The sequence below is a fragment of the Phoca vitulina genome, unplaced genomic scaffold, assembly GCF_004348235.1.
Source record: "Phoca vitulina isolate PV1807 unplaced genomic scaffold, GSC_HSeal_1.0 scaffold1, whole genome shotgun sequence".
NCBI classification, from domain to species: Eukaryota; Metazoa; Chordata; class Mammalia; order Carnivora; family Phocidae; genus Phoca; species Phoca vitulina.
In genome coordinates, this window is record NW_022589704.1 from 71927693 (window position 1) to 71947739 (window position 20047).

At 40.1% G+C, this 20047-nt stretch overlaps 1 long non-coding RNA gene across 1 annotated transcript in view; it reads left to right on the top strand.

The window, feature by feature from the left end:
* Window positions 1-5746, top strand: part of LOC116635763 — a 50835-nt gene extending 45089 nt beyond the window's left edge. The window contains exon 4 of the long non-coding RNA XR_004300210.1: window positions 4308-5746. This is a non-coding gene — a long non-coding RNA (uncharacterized LOC116635763). The remainder of the gene's footprint in view (window positions 1-4307) is intronic.
* Window positions 5747-20047: the final 14301 nt, after the last annotated feature.

Below are 20047 nucleotides of genomic sequence, written 5' to 3' on the forward strand. Positions count from 1 at the left end.
AGTCTCTTCAACAAATGGTGTTGGGAAAACTGGACAGACACATGCAAAAGATTGAAACTGGACTACTTTTTTACACCATACACAAAAAGAAACTCAAAATGGATTAGGGACCTAAATGTGAGACGTGAAAGCATAAAAATCCTAGAAGAGAGCATAGGCAGTAACTTCTCTGACATTGGCCATAACAACATCTTTCTGGATATGTCTCCTGAGGCAAGGGAAACGAAAGCAAAAATAAACTATTGGGACTACATCAAAATAAAAGGCTTCTGCACAACAAAGGAAACAATTAACAAAACTAAAAGACAATCTCCTGAATGGGAGAAGATATTTGCAAATAGTATGTCTGATAAAGAGTTAGTATCCAAAATATATAAAGAACTGATTGATATAACTCAACATCAACCCCCACCAAATAATCCAATTAAAAATGGACAGAAAGACATGAACAGACATTTCTCCAAAAAAGACCTACAGATGGCCAACAAACACATGAAATGATGCTCAACATCACTCATCATCAGGGAAAGGCAAATCAAAACCATAAGGAGATATCTCCTCACACCTGTCAGAATGGCTAAAATCAGAAACTTAAGAAACCACAAGCATTGCAAGGATGTGGAGAAAAAGGAACCCTCTTGCACTGTTGGTGGGAATGCAAACTGGTGCAACCACTGTGGAAAAGAGGATGGAGGTTCCTCAAAAGATTAAAAATAGAATTACCCTGTGACCCAGTAATCACACCACTGGGTATTTAGCCCAAAACAGAAAAACACAAATTTGAAAGGATACATGCACCCCTATGTTTACTGCAGCATCATTTACAATAACCAAATTATGGAAGCGACCCTAGTGTCCACCAACAGATGAATGGATAAGGAAGATGTGGTGTATATGCAATGGAATATTATTCAGCCATAAAAAAGAATGAAATCTTGCCATTTCTACCAACATGGATGGAGCTAGAGAGTATAAAGCTATGTGAAATAAGTCAGTCAGAGAAAGACAAATACCATATGATTTCACTCAAATGTAGAATTTAGGAAACAAAAAAATGAACAAAGGGGAAAAAAGAGAAAGAGAAATAAAAAAACAACAACAGAGTTTTAACTATGGAGAACAAACTGAGGGTTACCAGAGGGGAGGGATGTGGATGGGGGGATGGGTGAAATACGTGGATAGGACTAAGAGCACAATTATGGTGGTGGGCACTGAGTAATACATGGAATTGTTGAATCACTATATTGTACACCTGAAATGAATATAACACTGTATGTTTTTTTTAATTTGTATTATTGTCTTTTTTTATTATGTTAATCACCATGCATTACATCATTAGTTTTTGATGTAGTGTTCCATGATTCATTGTTTGCATATAACACTGTATGTTAATTACACTGGAATTAAGTTTTTTTAAAAATGTTTAAAGAAAACAACTCCTCTTGATTTATAAAGTTTCATTGATCTTCTTTCCTTTCAGAATTATATTGCTTAATATTTAAAGTATTAAAAACCCAGAAATTTCTCTTTGGACAATGATTTAAAATAATAAGTAAAAGAACATATTTCAACTGTGCAAACATTTATTTATGGGGCTTTGTTGAGGTATGAGAAGGACTTGATTGTTGTCAACCATTCTATATAGATAGGACCTGCTTAGTCTGTTCAGGCTGCTATAACAAAATACCACAGACTGACTGGCTTAAACTATAAACATTTATTTCTCACAGTTCTAGGGGCTGGGAAATCCAAGGTCAAGGTGCCATCAGATCAGGTATCCAGCAAGAGACTGCTTCCTGGTTCACAGGCCACTATCTTCTCCCTCTGTCCTCACGTAGCGGAAAAGGAGCAAGAAAGCTCTCTGGGGTCTCTTTTATAAGAGCACTAAGCCCCTTCGTGAGGGTTCCACCCTCATGATCTAGTCACTCCTCACAGCCCCCTGCTTCCTAATACCATCACCTTGGAGGTTAGGATTTCAACATATGAATTTGGGGGAGACACATTTAGCCCGTAACATTCTGTTTTGAGGTGAATCTGTATAGGAGGTGTCATACATACACCTCAGGGATTATTAAGCACCTACTATGTGCTAAGTTCGTTCTTGCTTAAAGTTGTATAAGAGACATAAAAGAATGTTCCTGTTCTCAGAGTCATTCTTCTGGCAACCTCCAAATGAAAAGGACTTAACTTACAACTGCCCTGGCTGCTTTGGTGGCCTTTCCTATTGGGAACATGACTCCCTCAGTGTGACCAAAGCTTAAATTTCCTGTTCCCCAATGGCTGACCTTAAATACTAACACCAGGGCCTCAGTCAGCAGACGACGCTGAGGCGCCAGCAAAGGTGAGCAGTGCCTCAGCTGGCTTGGTCAGTAGAGACACTTAAGACTGAAACCACTTGGCTTCCGAACACGTTTGACTTCAATCTTTAAAACGTTTCTGTTCTTAATAATGTTTGAGAAAAGGAAATGTGAGGCAAAATATCAAACAAAAATTCAAGAAAACCTATTTTATTGGGGATAAAGCATGATATTTTAAATCAATAGCAGTCAGGAATAAAATTTAAAAGTTCTTCTCTAAATTCAAAATAATCACCCTCAACTCAGAATGGAAATCTGAAGAACAAGGGGAAAGTGATTGAAAGACCAGTAAGAAAGAGTAAAGGCAGTGACAGTTGTGACGAGTTCAAGCATGACACCAGGCCAGACTCTGGACTATCTCAGTCAGTCTTCACATCAACCCTCTGAAATGGGTGTTCGTATTTCCCCAACTTTCAGATGAGGAAACAGAAGTCCAGGGAGGTTAAGTGAGATGTCTGAGATCCTGCAACGAGTAATCCGAGGCTGGGATTCAGACCTAGGTCTGCCCAGCTACAAAGCCATGGGGACTCTATTTCACAACTGTTTTTACACATTAGAGTCCTTTAAGGAAGACAAGAGTCCAAGGAGAATGGCATCAACAAGAGAAAGGAATTTGATGTGGGTCTTAAAGTAGGATTGGGATGGGAGGAGCATCTCTCTGCAACACATTGCCTTGCTGGTGTTAAGCACTGTTGACTTCACTGTTGGTGGGAAAGCATGGCCAAGCCATGGTGGGTGTGTGTTATGCGGGTGCTGCTGAAGAAAATAGCCCCTTAAAATGACAGTCTGATACTGATGCTGATTTTAAAATCATCTCATTGTCAAAATTGAAATTGACCTTTAAAACAGGCCTCAAGCACACTTTAATTTCCACTGTCATTATCTCAGGCTTACCCTTTCCCTAAGATTTTACCCCAAAAGTTTGGTTCAAATTACCACCCGGCCTGTAGCCAGTTCTGTCTGCTCCTGAGCGGCTTCTATAAAGGGAACTAAAAGGCACTGGGCTGAGAGGTTCTTCACTCCCTGTGGCTGGCCCATTATGGAGATGTGAGGCCTTGGAGATTAAAGCCCCGTGTTTGTTTTTCAGCATTGGGTAACCATGTGCCACCTGGGGGATGTCTGGCTGGCTCAGATGGTAGAGCAAGTGACTCTTGATCTCAGAGTCGTGAGTTCGAGCCCCATATTGGGTGTAGAGTTTACTTTAAGAAAAAGAAAATGCCCTACCTGGAAAGGGAAGTACATTAGGAAATCAGACTCTCAGTTGGAAAGAAGCTCCGTAAGTTTGACAGATGTCACCCTGAAATGAGAGAGGGTGCTATTTTCCTTGGAACTCAAGGAAGGTGCAGTCCTAACCTCTAACAAAAACCGAGGTTATTACTGCTGCTGCCCAAGAAGGCTCAGATGGGAAAATAATGCTAATACATCATGGAGGTGATGAATTCCAGGCCCAGAAAGTAATGAAATTTCAAAGCTGACTGATTCTAATTTGGGTTTAGCCTAGTGACAGAGAACAGCACGCTCTATGACGTATTCTCCTAACCTACTAAGTGCAATACATTGAGTTAAACTTAAATTTTTTCTGAAGCAGTAGAAAACCTTGAGTACATCATCATGGTCACATTCCCATTTCTATTAATGCCGTCCTTAGGAATGTCATGACTTTTCTAAAGTGATTATTTTGGATGCTTCTCCTTGGCTTTGCATTTCGTTCTCTATTGTGATGATTGTTGGTTTTTCTCTCAGTATTTTCTGTTAGTCAATATTCTTTGAATTTTTAATTATGAAATATTTTGAACACGTAAAAACGTGCAGCTCTAACAGATGCGTGTGTAGTTGCCAGACACATTTACTAATTGCTAATATTTTGCCATATTTAATACCATTTTTTTTAAAGAATCCATCAAAGCAATTTCCTTCCTTACCTTTACATTACTTTTGCTTTCTTTCCAGAGGCAGCCACTCCCCTGAAGTTGGTGGACATCCTTGCAGGGCACATTTTAAAACTTTTACTTAAAAGTATGTACTTATAACTACATGAGCAAGTTATATGTCTATCTGTACCTTAAACCTGACCATCTGTTCTTAATAATGTTTGAGAAAAGGAAACGTGAGGCAAGGAAACGTGAGGCAATACTACTGGGGGGCAAGGAGAGAAAATGTGACAGAGTGTATGTACTATATAAATATTCTTTGCAACTTACTTTTTTTAAGGTTGCTTCCAATTTTTCTCTGTGAATATCCTTATAAATATCTGCTTGTGTATGCACATGAGAGTTTCTCTAATATCTGGTCATACATTTGCACATATTCAATTTTACCAGCTATTATCACACGGTCGTACAAAGTAGTTTTACCAAGTTATACTTAGGCCAACAGTGTATAATGTGCCCCATTTCCCAATATCCTTGGCAATAAATCGAGTGTTATTAACCATATAATTCTTTTAATAATGTGGTGGTCATAAAATGGTATTTCTTTGCTTCATTTTACATTTCCCTGATTATTAGTGAGGTTAAGCATTTTCTATCTGAGTTTAATACATTTCCAAATACTGTGATTGCTGATATATTTTAATTCATTTCTTCTGTCTTATGTTTCAAAGTGTGTGTGTGTGTGTGTGTGTGTGTGTGTGTTTATGGCGAGATAGAGAGACAGAGAGACAGAGAGAAAGCACTTCTTTTCACTTGTTCCTGCCTTCTATAGAACGATTAGGTTCTCTGTAGACTCCATTTCCCTGTATTGTTTTTGAAGTCATATATTCTATTTCTGTTCTGTTAATAGTTATCCTTACATTTTAACAAGCATACTTGACTTAACAAAATTTATGGTTAACTAATACCTCTACTCTTCTCCTGAAAACACAAGGACTTGGAACTCTTTAATCCTAGTTCCTACTTCATGTTTTCCATGTGAAGTAACTTAATCTATCCTGTTTTCATGTCTCTCCACCCGCATTAGTCATTATTATGGTTACTGTTTTATTTGCAGTTAATAATACTTTAAATTATCCATGCCTGCTGATGTCTTTGATTCCTGTTGCTTCTCATTTCTAGTCCTTCCATCTGAGCTTAACTTGTTTCTTTTTAAAACACATTACATAATAGTTCTTCGGCATGGATTTTGTCTGAAAAATGTCTTTATTTTTGCCCTCATTTTTGAGTGACTAGTATGGTAGAAAGTTCTGGATGGGTGGTTATTTTCCCTTGGCACTCAGAGGGTATTAGATCATTGTCTTCTGATAACTATTGCTGCTAATGAAAATTTTGCTTTCATTTACTTGTTTTATCTTAGTAAGTTACCTGTCTATTCTTTCTGTTGTCTTTTAAATTTTCTCTTTATAGTCGCAAATTTTCTAAAGTATGTTTTAGGTGTCACTTTAAAAAAATAAAGTTCTTCTCAGGACTCATTGTGCTTCCAAATTATGAGAAAGCAGATCTGTTATAAATTCTGGAAAATTTCTCACTATTTCTTCCTTGAATACACCATCTTCCCTGGCACTCCAATTAGATATATGTTGGGCCATCTCAGTCTGTCTGAATGTCTTAACTGGTTCACATATTCTATCTCTTTGCTTCTCTGCTACGACCTGAGAAATTTCCTCAGGTCTCTCCTCACTCATTCTCTCTAGTAGGTGTGCTTAAACCAGTTTTTTCACTCAATCACCATCTACCGTAGCAATGTCCTCCACTCCTCCTGTCTTCCGAATCCGTACCCTCTCCCATGACTGCGCAGTCCCACGCCCTCTCACCACCAATGGAGTGACCTGCTCTGCCTCTTGACTGGGCTTGGCTGTGTCACTATTTTGATCAAGAAAATGAGGCAGTGTGCTAGTTGTTCCTGCCCTTGCGCCTCTATCATTGTCATAAGAACATGCCCAGGCGGGTCTGCTGGAGGATGAGAAGCACATATATCAGAGACCAGTCACCCCAGGAACCCCAGCTGAGGCCAGCCTTGATCAGCCAACAGTCGGCTGATGCCTCAAAAGTGAGCAAACCAAGGATAGCAGAGCCACCTCACCAGCCCTAGCTGGCCCCAGGCACATGAGCAATATCTAGTTGTTGTGCATCACTCAAGGCCTAGGCTATGACGTTATGGTGGCAATGGGTAACTGCTACGCCATCCTCTGAGGTCTCTCTTCCCATGAACAGTTCTCTCATGTGTAGATATTGTGACTGGAATTCTTCAACTTTGCTTATTCTTTTTAAATTGTGTCCTGTTGTTTCCATATATTTCTATTCCACCTTTTGTCTACTTGACAATTTTAAACAGAACTATTTCATAGCTTCTTTCAGACTGTTTAATTCTTTCAAGTTCTTGGGGGTATTGATCTTCCTGTTTTTTGTGTCTGTTGATTTTTCTTATAACTGATTGGTTCCAAGTTTTACATATAAATTTTATTTTTGAACCCATTTTCTATGAGTGTCCAATAGACATTGGTTTATGAAAGTGTCACTAGGCAGTGGTGTTGTATTTGCTCCTGCCGGGAACTCCATGGGTATCCCTAGACTAGGACCAGGTTTATATAAATTTCCTATCCAAGGATTTCAGCACCACTTAGCTGGCATAAATTGTCATTTTGCAACCACATGTCATACTCTGTTTCAGTTTCTCACTAAAAACTGTGTTTCTATCCACATTGGCAACAAAAAAATTCCTTCGCATTTCAATACTGGTCATATTTAATTCTCTTTTACTGAAGGTACAGAATTTCCAAGGTCCCAGCTTAATGCAGGGGTTTCAGGTCCAAGGCCCACCTCTGGCAGGCCAGGACCATGTATGTGCATCCTGCAAAACCCCTGTACCTTGGCAGGAGGGTTTCTTCCAGGATTGATCCTCACTGTGCCATGATAGCATCAGCTCATGAGCTGATGGTTCTCATTTCTGCAATTTATGGTTAGCCCTTTCATTCCTTAAAGTTCACCCATTAACATTTATACTGTACTTCTCTTGTTTACTTTAAGAGACATGTCCATGTGGCTCAGTTTCCTATGTTCCTTGCACATGCTTTGTTCAATAGCAAAGATAATAGTGTAAAAACTGGAGATTTTTTTAAAAGATTTTATTTATTTTTTTGACAGAGACACAGAGAGAGAGCACAGATAGGCACAGCGGCAGGCAGAGGGAGAGGGAGAAGCAGGCTTCCCGCTGAGCAGGGAGCCCAACACAGGGCTCAATCTCAGGACCCGGGGATCATGACCTGAGCCGAAGGAAGCTGCTTAACCGACTGAGCCACCCAGGCACCCCAAAAACTGGAGATTTTTTAAACTGACTCAGTACTCAGCGAAAGAAAAACATGGCTCAGTACAGACTATATAGTTCAGGGCACAGGTTTTTCTTAAAATAGGCTTGATTTTTGTTAAGCACTAAAAATGGCCCTCTCTCTGTTAAGCACTAAAGAATTGACATGAGCAGTTTTTGGACTTATGTTCTTTTTTTTTCCAATATCAGCATTTCACACAGTTCTGCTATATTCTATGATTTACTTTATGAAAATGTATCTATTCCTTTATTTTCCTGGTAACACTTGATTCTTATGTCTCTAATTCCTTTAAGGTGTAACAACACTGCAAATCAACATTTAGAATAGGACACAGGAATGGCTCACATTTTTAATACTAAATTTTACTTGAAAAAAATTTAAATACGTGCATCTAAATGAATACTTTCAAAATGCTACAACACAGGGTTTCCTAACAAATAACTCACATTCATGGACATCTTCCTTCTCTTCTTGTCTGAGCCTGGCCTTTTCTCCATTCTTAGGGTGAGAGAAGGGGCAAGGGAACAGAACCAGAGAGATGTTCCACCCTGATTCTAATCCCCTACTTCTCTGCCTTAATCCCTTCTTCATTCACATACTAATGAGGACATAGTCTGGGAAACAAAATGCAAAGGCTGGGATTTTGGTAAAGGTGTCAAAATTCTTTTTCAAAGCAGGAAAAAAAAAGCATTTGCAAAGTTTGGCAAGTTTTGACTTGAGTCGAACTAGCTAGGAAAGAGAACTACGGCTTTAATAAGCCTGAAGAGAGTAGAACACCAAGATTTATAAAAATAGACCAACAACATACTAAATGATGCATTGTCCTTGGGTATAATCAGTGTGTGGATAAATGGAAAGTCATTGTATTCAGAGAAAAGCCATATTCTTGGCTCTGGAAGCAGGAGGAAAAAGTAAGCACAATTCTATCACAGTATATGAATGCCGTTTTGTTTCATAATGGTAGACTAACAAATTGCACCTACCAAGGCAATATGGTGTACTGAAAAGATTATTCTTTTTATGCCAAGTGGATCCATGTATTGTTGGGCAAGATCATCATCTTTTCAAACTTCAGTTTGTTTGTTTCCTGTAAAGTGGAAATAATAGTAATTACCACGCAGGAGTGTTGAGAAGATAAAATGAGAAAATATATATTAAATACCTGGTTTATAATAAGCAAATAATAAAGGATGGCAATTACTACCTTAATACTCTCTATTATCTTATTATCTTAAGGTACCCTTTTTTAAAAATTGTGGAACATTCAAATAGAGAAATGTGAAATGATGTGTGGTTCATGGAATCCGAATCTCTTTGTCAAATAAGAATGCTCCAAAAGGGAGATTCTGGGACAGCCATGGGGCTGAGGTCAGGCATGTTGATGTGGCTATATTGTACTTAAGCAGGACTCTGCCCCCAAAGAATCAGACTTCAAACACAGATGGTAACGACACTGAACAGCCCAGATGTCTCTGTGCGAATAGTGCCTAACAGACAGGAAAGTGATTCCTGTGATACATTTGTCCGAATGCAGTTAACCTCACACTTACCCGCCTTGATTCCTTGAAGGAGCAATGAATCAGCGAGCATGTAGCTCACACCCCTCTCCCAATGACTGTGACTCATTCTAACTCATTCGACCTTTCTTTGCTAGATGCACACTCACCATGTGAGGGCAGAAATAGTTGCAAGTAAAGGAGAAAAAAAATGGAAAAGCCTTTTGGAAAAAACGATTTTTCTTAAAATATGCATGAAATTCTGGGTATATATCCAGAGGAAATACAATCAGGACCTGGAAGAGGTATTCGCATTCCCATGTTCATGGCAGCATTATTCACAATAGCCAAGAAATAGAAACAGCCTCAGTCTCTGTCAACAGATGAATGCATGAGGAAAACGTGGTAGATTATATACACTGGAACATTATTAAGCCTTAAAAATGAAGTAATCCTGCCACTTGTGTCACCATAGATGAACCTGAAGGACATTATGCTGAGTGAGGTAAGCCAGGCATAGAAAGATAAATATGACAGGATCTCACTTATATGTGGAATTTAAAATAGTCAGATTCATAGATGCAGAGAGTAGAACGGTAGTTGCCAGGGGCCGGAGAGAGAGGGCAATGAGAGAGGTTGGTCTGGTCAAGGGGTACAAAGTCTTAATTATGCCAGATGAGTAAGTTCTGAAGATCAATGTGCAGCAATGTCATTATAGTTAACAATACTCTATTGTATACTTGACATTTGCTAAGAAGGTAAATCTTATGTATTTTCACCATACCAACAAAAAGAACAGAAGAAAGTGATAATTCTGTGAGGCAATAAACGTGTTAATTAATTTGATCATGGTGATTTTTCACAATGTATACTTATATCAGAACATCAAGTCGTACACCATGAATATATACAATTTTCATTTGTCAATTTTACCTCAATAAAGCTGGGGGTGAAGGGGGAGAATGAAGCTTTATAACATATACCTGTACCAAAAAGCACCCTCTTTCTTGAAGACATGTTTAGTATCTCTAGTTTTATCTTAGTGTAAAAATCATATACCTGTGTCAGTATAAGTGAAATCATGCCCTTTCATAATCTTTAAAAAAATAAAATATACATGAAAGAAATGAGCAAGCAGGAAAAATAATTGTGTGAAATGAAGTGGATTCAGCATGATTTAAGTGCTTTTTCAGTTGTCTGGTTTCCCTAAATGTGTCTAATGATGACAAGTGATTCATGTATATGATCTTGTTTCTTCTTCACAACAAACGTGTAATGTAGATATTTTCTTTTTACAACAATGTTCATCCATTTGCCCTACTTCCTCAAGTGGTAAATAGCCCCGGTCTCTCTGATCCTAAATTCCACACTTCCCCCAACCCCTTCTACCTAAGAGGCATATCTTAGATCAATTTTTCAAATTTTAATTTAAACTTATAAATTTGGCCATATGCAAATAGTGGCTTAATTAATATTTTTGGTGAATAATGTCACTGTGGCAGAGAGGAAGGAGCACCAGATTGTGAGTCAGGCTACTAGGGTTCTGGTCCCAGCTCCATAATTAACTGGTTTCATGATCATAAGGAAATCATGTAGCTTTTCTTGTTCTCAGGGATCTTATCAATAAAATGAGGTTGGAGTCTTCACTCAAGGCAAGAGACTTAAGCATATATTTTAAGGCATTTCTAATTTCTAGGTAGAGATAGGTAGAGATGTCTTACCTGGAATGGGTAGGGATGCCCTATCTGAATGACACCAACATAAATGGGAGAGCTACTGAGACCTCCTGGGTAGTTCAATTTGGGTCCACTCATGAGACAGAAACCACACAGTAATTTAAACAAGGGACAATTTACTATAAAGAATTGTTAAATCTAAGAATAGATGAGAGTAACAAGAGATCAGCTACTGAGAAATGAAGAGAACTCTAACGAATATAGAAATAGCAGCTATAAGGATCAGGCGCTATACTTAGGACTGAGATAGAGCACCCAAGAAGGAGCCCTTCCACCTAAGGCTAAGATCCAGATCTTGTTGGAGGGCATGACTGTGGCTCACAGATTGCCAGAAAAGTCACTGTAGTGCCAAACCAGTGGAACTTGCTGGAAATCCTCCCTCTAGGGTGTCGGAAAAAGCTGTTTACAGGGAAGTGTCTTGCCAGAAGTATTCTGCTGCAAAATTGCCTAAAGGCTTCCAGGAGCCAGGCACTAGAGAAGTTATATGCACTACAGTAGACAGATGCTTAAGAAGTCACCCACGCTGTAGAAGCTGGGTGCTGGAGACGCTTCGCACCTTGTAGGAACTGGACACTGGGGAAATTGCCATGGTGCGGAATCCAGATGCTTGAGAAATCACTCTCAATGCAAAAGTGGGCACTGAAGAAGTCACTGCACGAGCACTAGGGTATCTGCATGCAGTGCGGAGTCCAGTGCTTGAGGAGTCACCCGCGCTGCAAGAGCCAGGTGCTAGAGAAGCTGTGCACCTGCAGAAGCCGGACCCTGGCAAAGCTGCCTACACAGAGGGGGCCCACCAAGAGAGCTCACTAGAACCAGGAAGTAAACTTCTTTATCTTGCAGTCTTTCTCCAGCACCACCTAGCAACTGAGCTTAACCCTGTGCCACCTGACAGAAGAAAACTTTCTAAAGGTGCACCTTAGGGGCACCTGGGTGGCTCAGTCGGTTGAGCGTCCGACTCTTGGTTTTGGCCTGGGTGCTGATCTCAGGGTCGTAAATTGAGCCCTGCATCAGGCTCTGCACTCAGCGGGGAGTCCGCTTGAGATTTTCTCTCTCCCCCTCCCTTTGTCTCTCTTCTTCCTCACACTCTCTCTCTAAAATAAATAAATGAATCTTTAAAAAAAAATGAGAAAATAAAGGGCCATCTTCATTTTCACAGAGCAAGCAAAAAGGGCACATTTAAACCTGAGATGCAATAACAACTTGCACAGGTGGACATCAAAAGCAGTTTCCTAGAAGAAAAGATATGGGTTGGTGCAATGTGACTTCTTGTACCTTAACAATCATTCATTCACTCCAGAGGCAGCCAGCCAGAGGCCTGCTCACCAAGCCAGGACAGGAAAGAATTTAAAAAATTTGAATGTGAAAGCTTTAAAGAAGGCCTTCTGGTTTACCAAATTCTCAATAACTACCTAGTACCTTAGCTTCAGCAGGCAGGCTTCACCCAAATACACCCAGGTTCCTGCGATCATCTGTGATCCTTGACCATCTATCTGCTTCATTTAATAGATGAGAAAACCAAGGCTCAGAGAAATGAAACAACCTGCTTACACTAGCTATTCCTTCCTGTACTCCCACTCTCCCAGGCACAGTGGAAGTAATAAATAAACCTATCTTAAATATCGACTTGTCTCAAACATTTGCACTAGATTTGGGCTGTTTGAGTTGCATAGATTTTGCTCATTTACATAAAATCAGGAGATTGTTGGAAGAAATGTGTTCAGGTAATCCTCTATGGCAAGAAAATACCCCGGAGCTTATTAAGACTTGGTTTTTGGGGGGTTAACTACCCTGATATTAAGTGTCCCTCATGTAAAACCTCATTCACAATCTCTGACAACCAGATCAGCACTTCACAATCTATAATTACTACTCAAAAACAATTCCCCTGATTCTCCTGTGTTTTCAAAGCTATCACTTTCCATGTGATGAGATTGTACAGATTCCTATCACTTCACCAGAATGGGAAATCTATGCTATTTCCATTAAGTAACTAAGCGTTAGGTGATTTCCAAATCTTAAATAATTTCACACTCTCGGCAAGGTGAGAAAGAAAACTATATTACAAAGGTTTCCTGGGATTGCTGATAACGACGATAGTAGCAATGCCTTACTATTGCAGAATACTTCATGATGATATGCTTTTACACGCATTATTTAATTTAAAATAAATCTTCAGAAATTTTATTTGCTACTACCCTTTTATTTTCTAAGAAAGAAACCTAATTTAAGATACACTGAAGCTTAAAGATGCTAGGTGAAACATAATTAGGAAACATTCTAGTTAATTCCAAATAGAAACTAAAGTAATATCCACAACCTAATTATTTTATTATAAAAGAAAACACCTCCAGAAGTTGGTAATTATTGAAATTTTAGGTAAATATATGAACTTCAGAAGTTAATCTGGGTTGCAGTATTTATTATCAAGTAAAGAACGATGGATGAAAAATTAGAATTTTGGAAGCAGGGCATGTGGGTTTATACATCTTCTCTGCCAGCAATGGGTTATCATTTAACTTGTCAAAGTTTTGTTTTTCTAATCCATGATGTGAGTGGGATTCCATGTTCTTTTACAATTTTTGCTCCTCCAGTAAAGAAAGATCTCTGTAGCCTTCATCTCCTTTGGCCTTTTCTATCTTCACCCCCAGAAGGGAAGGAGTTTTGCTCATTTTAAAACACCAAGGTCATACTATGAGGTACAATACCAGGTTTTTATTTATTCAAAATTAATCAAGGCACAGAATAGACACATAGGTCAATGGAACAGAACAGAGAGCCCAGAAATAAACTTACAATTATATGGTCAATTAATCTTTGACAATGGAGACAATAATATGCAATGAGAAAAAGACAATCTCTTCAACAAATGGTGTTGGGAAAATGGGGCAGCTACATGCAAAAGAATCAAACTGGACCACTTTCTCACACCAAACACAAAAATAAACTCAAAATGGACTGAGGACCTAAATGTGAGACCTGAAACCATAAGAATCCTAGAAGAGAGCACAGGCAGTAATCTGTTTTTTGGTTTGTCTCTGACATCAACTATAGCAACATATTTCTAGTTATGTCTCCTGAGGCAAGGGAAACAAAAGCAAAAGTAAACTATTGGGAGTAGATCAAAATAAAAAGCTTCTGCATAGCAAAAGAGATAATTAACAAAACTAAAAGACAACCTACTGAATGGGAGAAGATATTTGCAAATGATATATCTGATAAAGGGCTAGTATCCAAAATACATAAAGACCTTATACAACTCAAAACCAAGAAAATAAGTAATCCAGTTAAGAAATGGGCAGAAGATATGGACAGACAATTTTCCAAAGAAGACATCCAGATGGTCAACAGACTCATGAAAAGATGCTTGGCATCACTCATCAACAGGGAAATGCAAGTCAAAACCCCAATGAGATATCACCTCACACCTGTCAGAATGGCTAAAATCAAAAATTTAAGAAACAAGTTTCACAAGTGTTGGTGAGGATGTAGAGAAAAAGGAACACTCAAGCACTGTTGGTAGGAATGCAAACTGGTACAGCTACCATGGAAAACAGTATGGAGATTCCTCAAAAGTTAAAAATAGAACACCCTACATTCCAGTAATCGCTCTACTGGGTATTTACCCCAAAAATACAAAAATACTAATTCGAAGGGATACATGAAGCCCTATGTTTATTGCAGCATTATTTATAATAGCCAAATTATGGAAGTAGCCCACATGTCCATCAATAGATGAATGGGTAAAGAAGATGTGGTATACACACACACACACACACACACACACACACACATACACATACACATACACAATAGAATATTATTCAACCATAAAAAGAGAATGAAATCTTGCTTTTTGCAACAACATGAGTGGAGCTAGAGAGTATAATGCTAAGCAAAATAAGTCAGTCAGAGAAAGACAAATACCATATGATTTCACTCATGTAGAATTTAAGAAACAAATGAACAAAGAGAAAAAGAGACAAACCAAAAAATAGATTCTTAACTAGAAGAACACCCCAATGGTTGCCAAAGGGGAGGTGGGTGGAGCGATGAGTGAAATAGGTGGAGGGGATTAAGGAGGGCACTTGTCCTGATGAGCACCGAGTAATGTACAGAATTGTTGAATCACTATAGTGCACACCAGAAATAAATATAACACTGTATGTTAACTATACTGGAATGAAAATTTAAACAAATATTTGAGTACCTACCTTCTCCCAGGCAGAACTCTGTGTTCTAGGAATACAGTTGTGAACCAGGAATGTAGCCGTAGGCTAAGGGTGGAGGACAGGAAGTTAGTGAAGCAGGTAGTCGTGGAGTTTGGCAGGTGCCGATGAGTGCTGTGGAGAATAACAAAGCAGGGAAAGGATGGGGGCACTGCCACAGGTGGGCGCGTGATGAGGCCCTCAGGGACAGGATCAAGAAAGGCCTTCCAGGAAAGTTAATAGTTCAAAAACTGTCAATTATTCAAGAAAAGACTATGCTTGTATTGCAAGTATTTCCCCTTAAACTGTTGAAGCAGATTCAAAGGGATGATGGTGAAACTGTATTTGTCAGTTTAGGAGTGTGGAAGAGGAAAAGACAAGAGAGAAAAGCAGACAGGGTTTTTTTTTCTAGCAATGGGTTGAAGGCTTGAAACATTAGGTACTCAACAAAAGTGAGTTGGATCTGAGCTCAGTCAAGTTTCTAACCTTACATAAATCAAGTTAATGTAGCAGTCCTTTAAGAACAGTATTTTCACATGCCAGCATGATGACCCTCCATTACAGTTAAGCTGATTTCTTTCTCTGTACCTCATCCATCTGATGGCCATGGGAGGGGAGGAGGACAAATGTGATCTCAGCTGAGGAAGATAGAGCAGTAAAGGAAGTCTCAGCTACAGGAGAAAGGAGGAAACACCTGCCCTCCCAGACCCAGAGGGCCATGGAAAGTTAGTTTGTCCTTTGCAGCCTTTCTCTGGGGCTAAACCTTGAGCACAGGTGGGTGGTACTAGATAGTGAATATCTGATAGATGCGGAAGAATCTGGAACATCAGGGACAAATAGCCTGTTCCTCCTCACTCCCTGAGAAAATCTGCATACCCCTGGTTAAAAACCTTGTGTGTGAACGCGTCCCAGGAGTGATAATGCAGAAGCCAAGGGAAGTGGCCAGGGAAGATCCTGAGGCAAAACTCCTGGCTCCCCAAGGCCTGTTCAGGGTCTCTACAGCTGCCTTGTCCAATATAGTAACCACTAGACACATAAGGCTATTTAAATTAAAATTTTAAGTTATCAAAAGGGGCGCCTGGGTGACTTAGTTGGTTAAGCGTTTGCCTTTGGCTCAGGTCATGATCTCGGGGTCCTGGGATCAAACCCCGCATCAGGTTCCCCACTCAGTGGGAAGTCTGCTTGTCCCTCTGCCCCTCCCCCTGCTTGTGCTCCCCCTCCCTCCCTGTATATCTCTCTCTCTCCCTTAAATAAATAAAAATCTTTTAAAAAAAATTTTAAGTTCTCAAAATTAAATAAAATTTGAATATGATTTCTTGGTTGTACTAGCCACACTTCAAGTGTTCAATAACTATACATAGCTGTTGACCACAGCATTGAAAAGCACAGATAAGAAACTTTTCCAACATTGCAGAAAGTTCTGTTGGACAGCATTTGTCTAGACCAGTGGTCAGCAAACTTTTTCCTCTAAAGAGCCAGATAGTAACATTTTTGGCATTGCAAACCATACAGTGTTATTCATAACTACTCATGGAAGCAGCCATAGTCCATGTGTAAATGAGCATGATCATGTTCCAGTAAAAGTTTCTTTGCAAAAACAGGCTTTGGCCAGAGGGCCACAGCATGCCCATCCCTGGTCTAGAGGATCCAAATCTCCTATGTGCTTCAGGGAAAGGACAGGAGCCACAGAAAGAATTGGCAGACTTGTGGAGCCCTGGGATAGGACCAAATTACCTGTTCTTGCACCCAAAGGTGATGCAGGTCCAGGTGCAGCTCAGCAGACACCAGCCAGGGACCACACTTAGTGTTGCAAAACAGCACACAAACTTGCACACACTGACTCAGGGTGTGTTCCATTTTTTTTTTTTAACGATTTTATTTATTTATTTGACAGAGAGAGCCACAGCGAGAGAGGGAACGCAAGCAGGGGGAGCGGGAGAGGGAGAAGCAGGCTTCCCACTGAGCAGAGAGCCCGATGTGGGACTCAATCAAAGGACACAGGGATCATGACCTGAGCTCAAGGCAGACGCTTAACGACTGAGCCACCCAGGCGCCCCAGGTGTGTTCCATTTTGAGAAGGAGCAGGGGGAGTGGGAAGAAACCTGGAATGATAAACCCAGATAAGCCAAATGATCTAAAAGAGATTAAGTGGAAGAGACAGGATGATGTTTGATGGCAAATATATGTGTCACCACCCACTGTCCCAAACCCACTACTCCCTGTCCACTCACTGAGGGGCTGGGGTGGGGCTCAGGAGGAAGTTTAGACCCATTACGGAAAACAAGCCCCAGTCTCCTTGCATCTCTGAGTTAGAGTGCAGATAAAAGGTTAATACTACTGCCCAGTGTTTTCTCAGGGGCACAGGGAGAGCAGGAAAGGAAATCTTTGCACTCCTTAGGAACTCTGATTTGAGCTAATTCATCTCTACAGCCTCAGCGGGGCCTCCCTGTGACTGATGATGTGCATGCCTTGTGTGGGGAGAACACTGGCCTCAGAGAGAGAGAACTGGACTCCAGCTGTGTGGCTTCTGCTAAAGTTCTTAACCACCTCTAGGTCTTGGTGACCTCATCTGCCACACGAGAAGGTAAATCAATGCCTCCTAAATTCTTATCCAGCTCAGACAACAATTTTGTGATTCATCTAAAAGACATCTGACTGGAGTTTCAGCCTGTGACTATAATTAACGTAGTGAACCAGATCACATGTCAATGAATAAAGTCTTAGCTTTATTAGTAAGTTTTTACCAGGTCACTGAAAAGTTCTGACATTTTATACTTTGATGGTTATAAGATCATCTTATCACTCCAAGTGTATTAGTCTGCTTGAGCTGCCATAACAAAATACCACAGACTGGGTGGCTTCTACAACAGGCATTTATCTTCTTAGAGTTCTGGAGGCTGGAAGTCTGATATCAGGGTGCCAGCATGACAAGTTCCATGTGAAGAACCTCCTCCTGGTTGCAGATGGCACCTTTTTGCCATGTCCTAACATAGCAGAAAGAGAAAGAGAGTGCGCCTTCTGGTGTCTCTTCTTATAAGGGCACTTAACATCATGAGGACTCCACTCTCATGACCTCATCTAAACCCAATTACCCCCAAAGGCTCCATGTCCAAATACCATCACAATTGAGGTTAGGTCTTCTATATATGAATTGGGGAAGAAGGATACACAATTCAGTCCACAGCACAAACCTTAAAATTACTTTATGCTTAGATGCCGAGTTCCTGGAATTTTGCTCTCTGGTCATGGACAAATCAAAAGGAGATGCTCTTCTCATCACTAGGAAACTTTTGAGAAAGAAGTATCAGATTGAGTCCCGCCTTCTCTGAGATTCAAAGCAGAGGTGGGATGATGGGGGGGGAGGGTGACTGCCCTGATGATCAACTATCAGGATAGCTAACATTTACTGGGAAACTTACTGTGCACCAGGCACTCTTCAAGTATAGTGTATGAATCTTTCATTTCACTCTACAATTTTATTAGACCTATGTAGAGATGAAGAGGCTGATATGTGGAAAGCCTAAGTAACTTGCATAAGGTCACATATCTAATATGAGACTGAGTCTGGATGTGATTCATTAGCAGACTAATGCTAGCACCTGCTCTCCTAATCACCTATCCTCTACAGCCTTAGGTTGGACACAAGTCACGGGGAGAGTCCCTACACCCACCCACACCCACCCACACACACACACACACACCCCCCAGAGATGTGTTTGAACAAAATAACATGTATTAATGACATGTACTAATTAATGGATTAATGCCTATAAGCTATTTACACTTTATAATGGACTACTTTAACCAACTAATCAAAGTGCTTTTTCTTAACATCTGGCTGAGATCAGAATTTCAGGAAATGGGAGCTTTGATGAGTTGTGACAAGCAAGAAGCTATTTCGATGTGGGGCATTTAAGGGATGAGAGGCCTGGATAGAAGGCTGAATTTAGGAGCCAGGAACAACTAGGGTATCAGACAAAGGCATAAATGTGTGAGGGGAGGAAAAAGGATGGAGGAGAAAGAGGAAGCACATTGTATGTCAACTATACTCAAATAAAAAAGAAGTTAAGAAATCATTAGCCCAACCCATGTTCATAGCAGCATTATTCACAATAGCCAAAAGAGAGAAGCCACCCATATGTACCTTGACAGATAAATGGATAAGCAAAATGTGGTATATGTATACAATGGACTATTATTCAGTCTTAAAAAGGAACGACATTCTGACACATGCTACAACATGGATGAACCTTGAGGACAAGAGGCTAAATAAAATAAGCCAGACACAAGAAGACAACTACTATATAATTCCACTTACATGAGGTACTTGGAGTAGTCACATGCATAGAAAGAGAAAGTAGAATGGTGGTTGCCAGGTTGAGAGGAGGTGGGAATGGGGAGTTGTTCAATAAGTACAGAGTTCCAATTTTGCAAGATGAAAAATGTTCTAGAGGTGGGTAGTGGTGATAGTTGTACAACATTGGGAATGTTAATGACACTGAACCATACACTTAAAAATTATGAAGGTGGGGGTGCCTGGGTGGCTCAGTTGGTTAAGCATCCAGCTCTTGGTTTCAGCTCCTGTCATGATCTCAAGGTTGTGGACCCGGCATCGGACTCCAAGCTCAGTGTGGAGTTTACTTGGGATTCTTTCCTTCTTCTCTCCCTCCCCTCTGCCCCTCCCCCGACTCATGCTCTCTGTCTTTGTCTCTGTTTCTCTCTCTCTAAAATAAAAAAAAATTATCAGATGGTAAATTTTATGTTATATGCATTTTACCACCATTAAAATAATTCTTAGCCCACTCTAATGTGAAATTCATTGTCTGCTTATGGGGATGAAAAGAGGCAATGGAAATACGAGTGATGATGTTTCTGGAGAAGGCTGTGATAAAGCTGCAGAGCCTGTCCCCAAAGCACCTGTCCCCAAAGAGCCTGTCCCCCAGCATACACTAGACTCCCATGAGTCACTGGGTTTGGGATGGTTTTCACATTT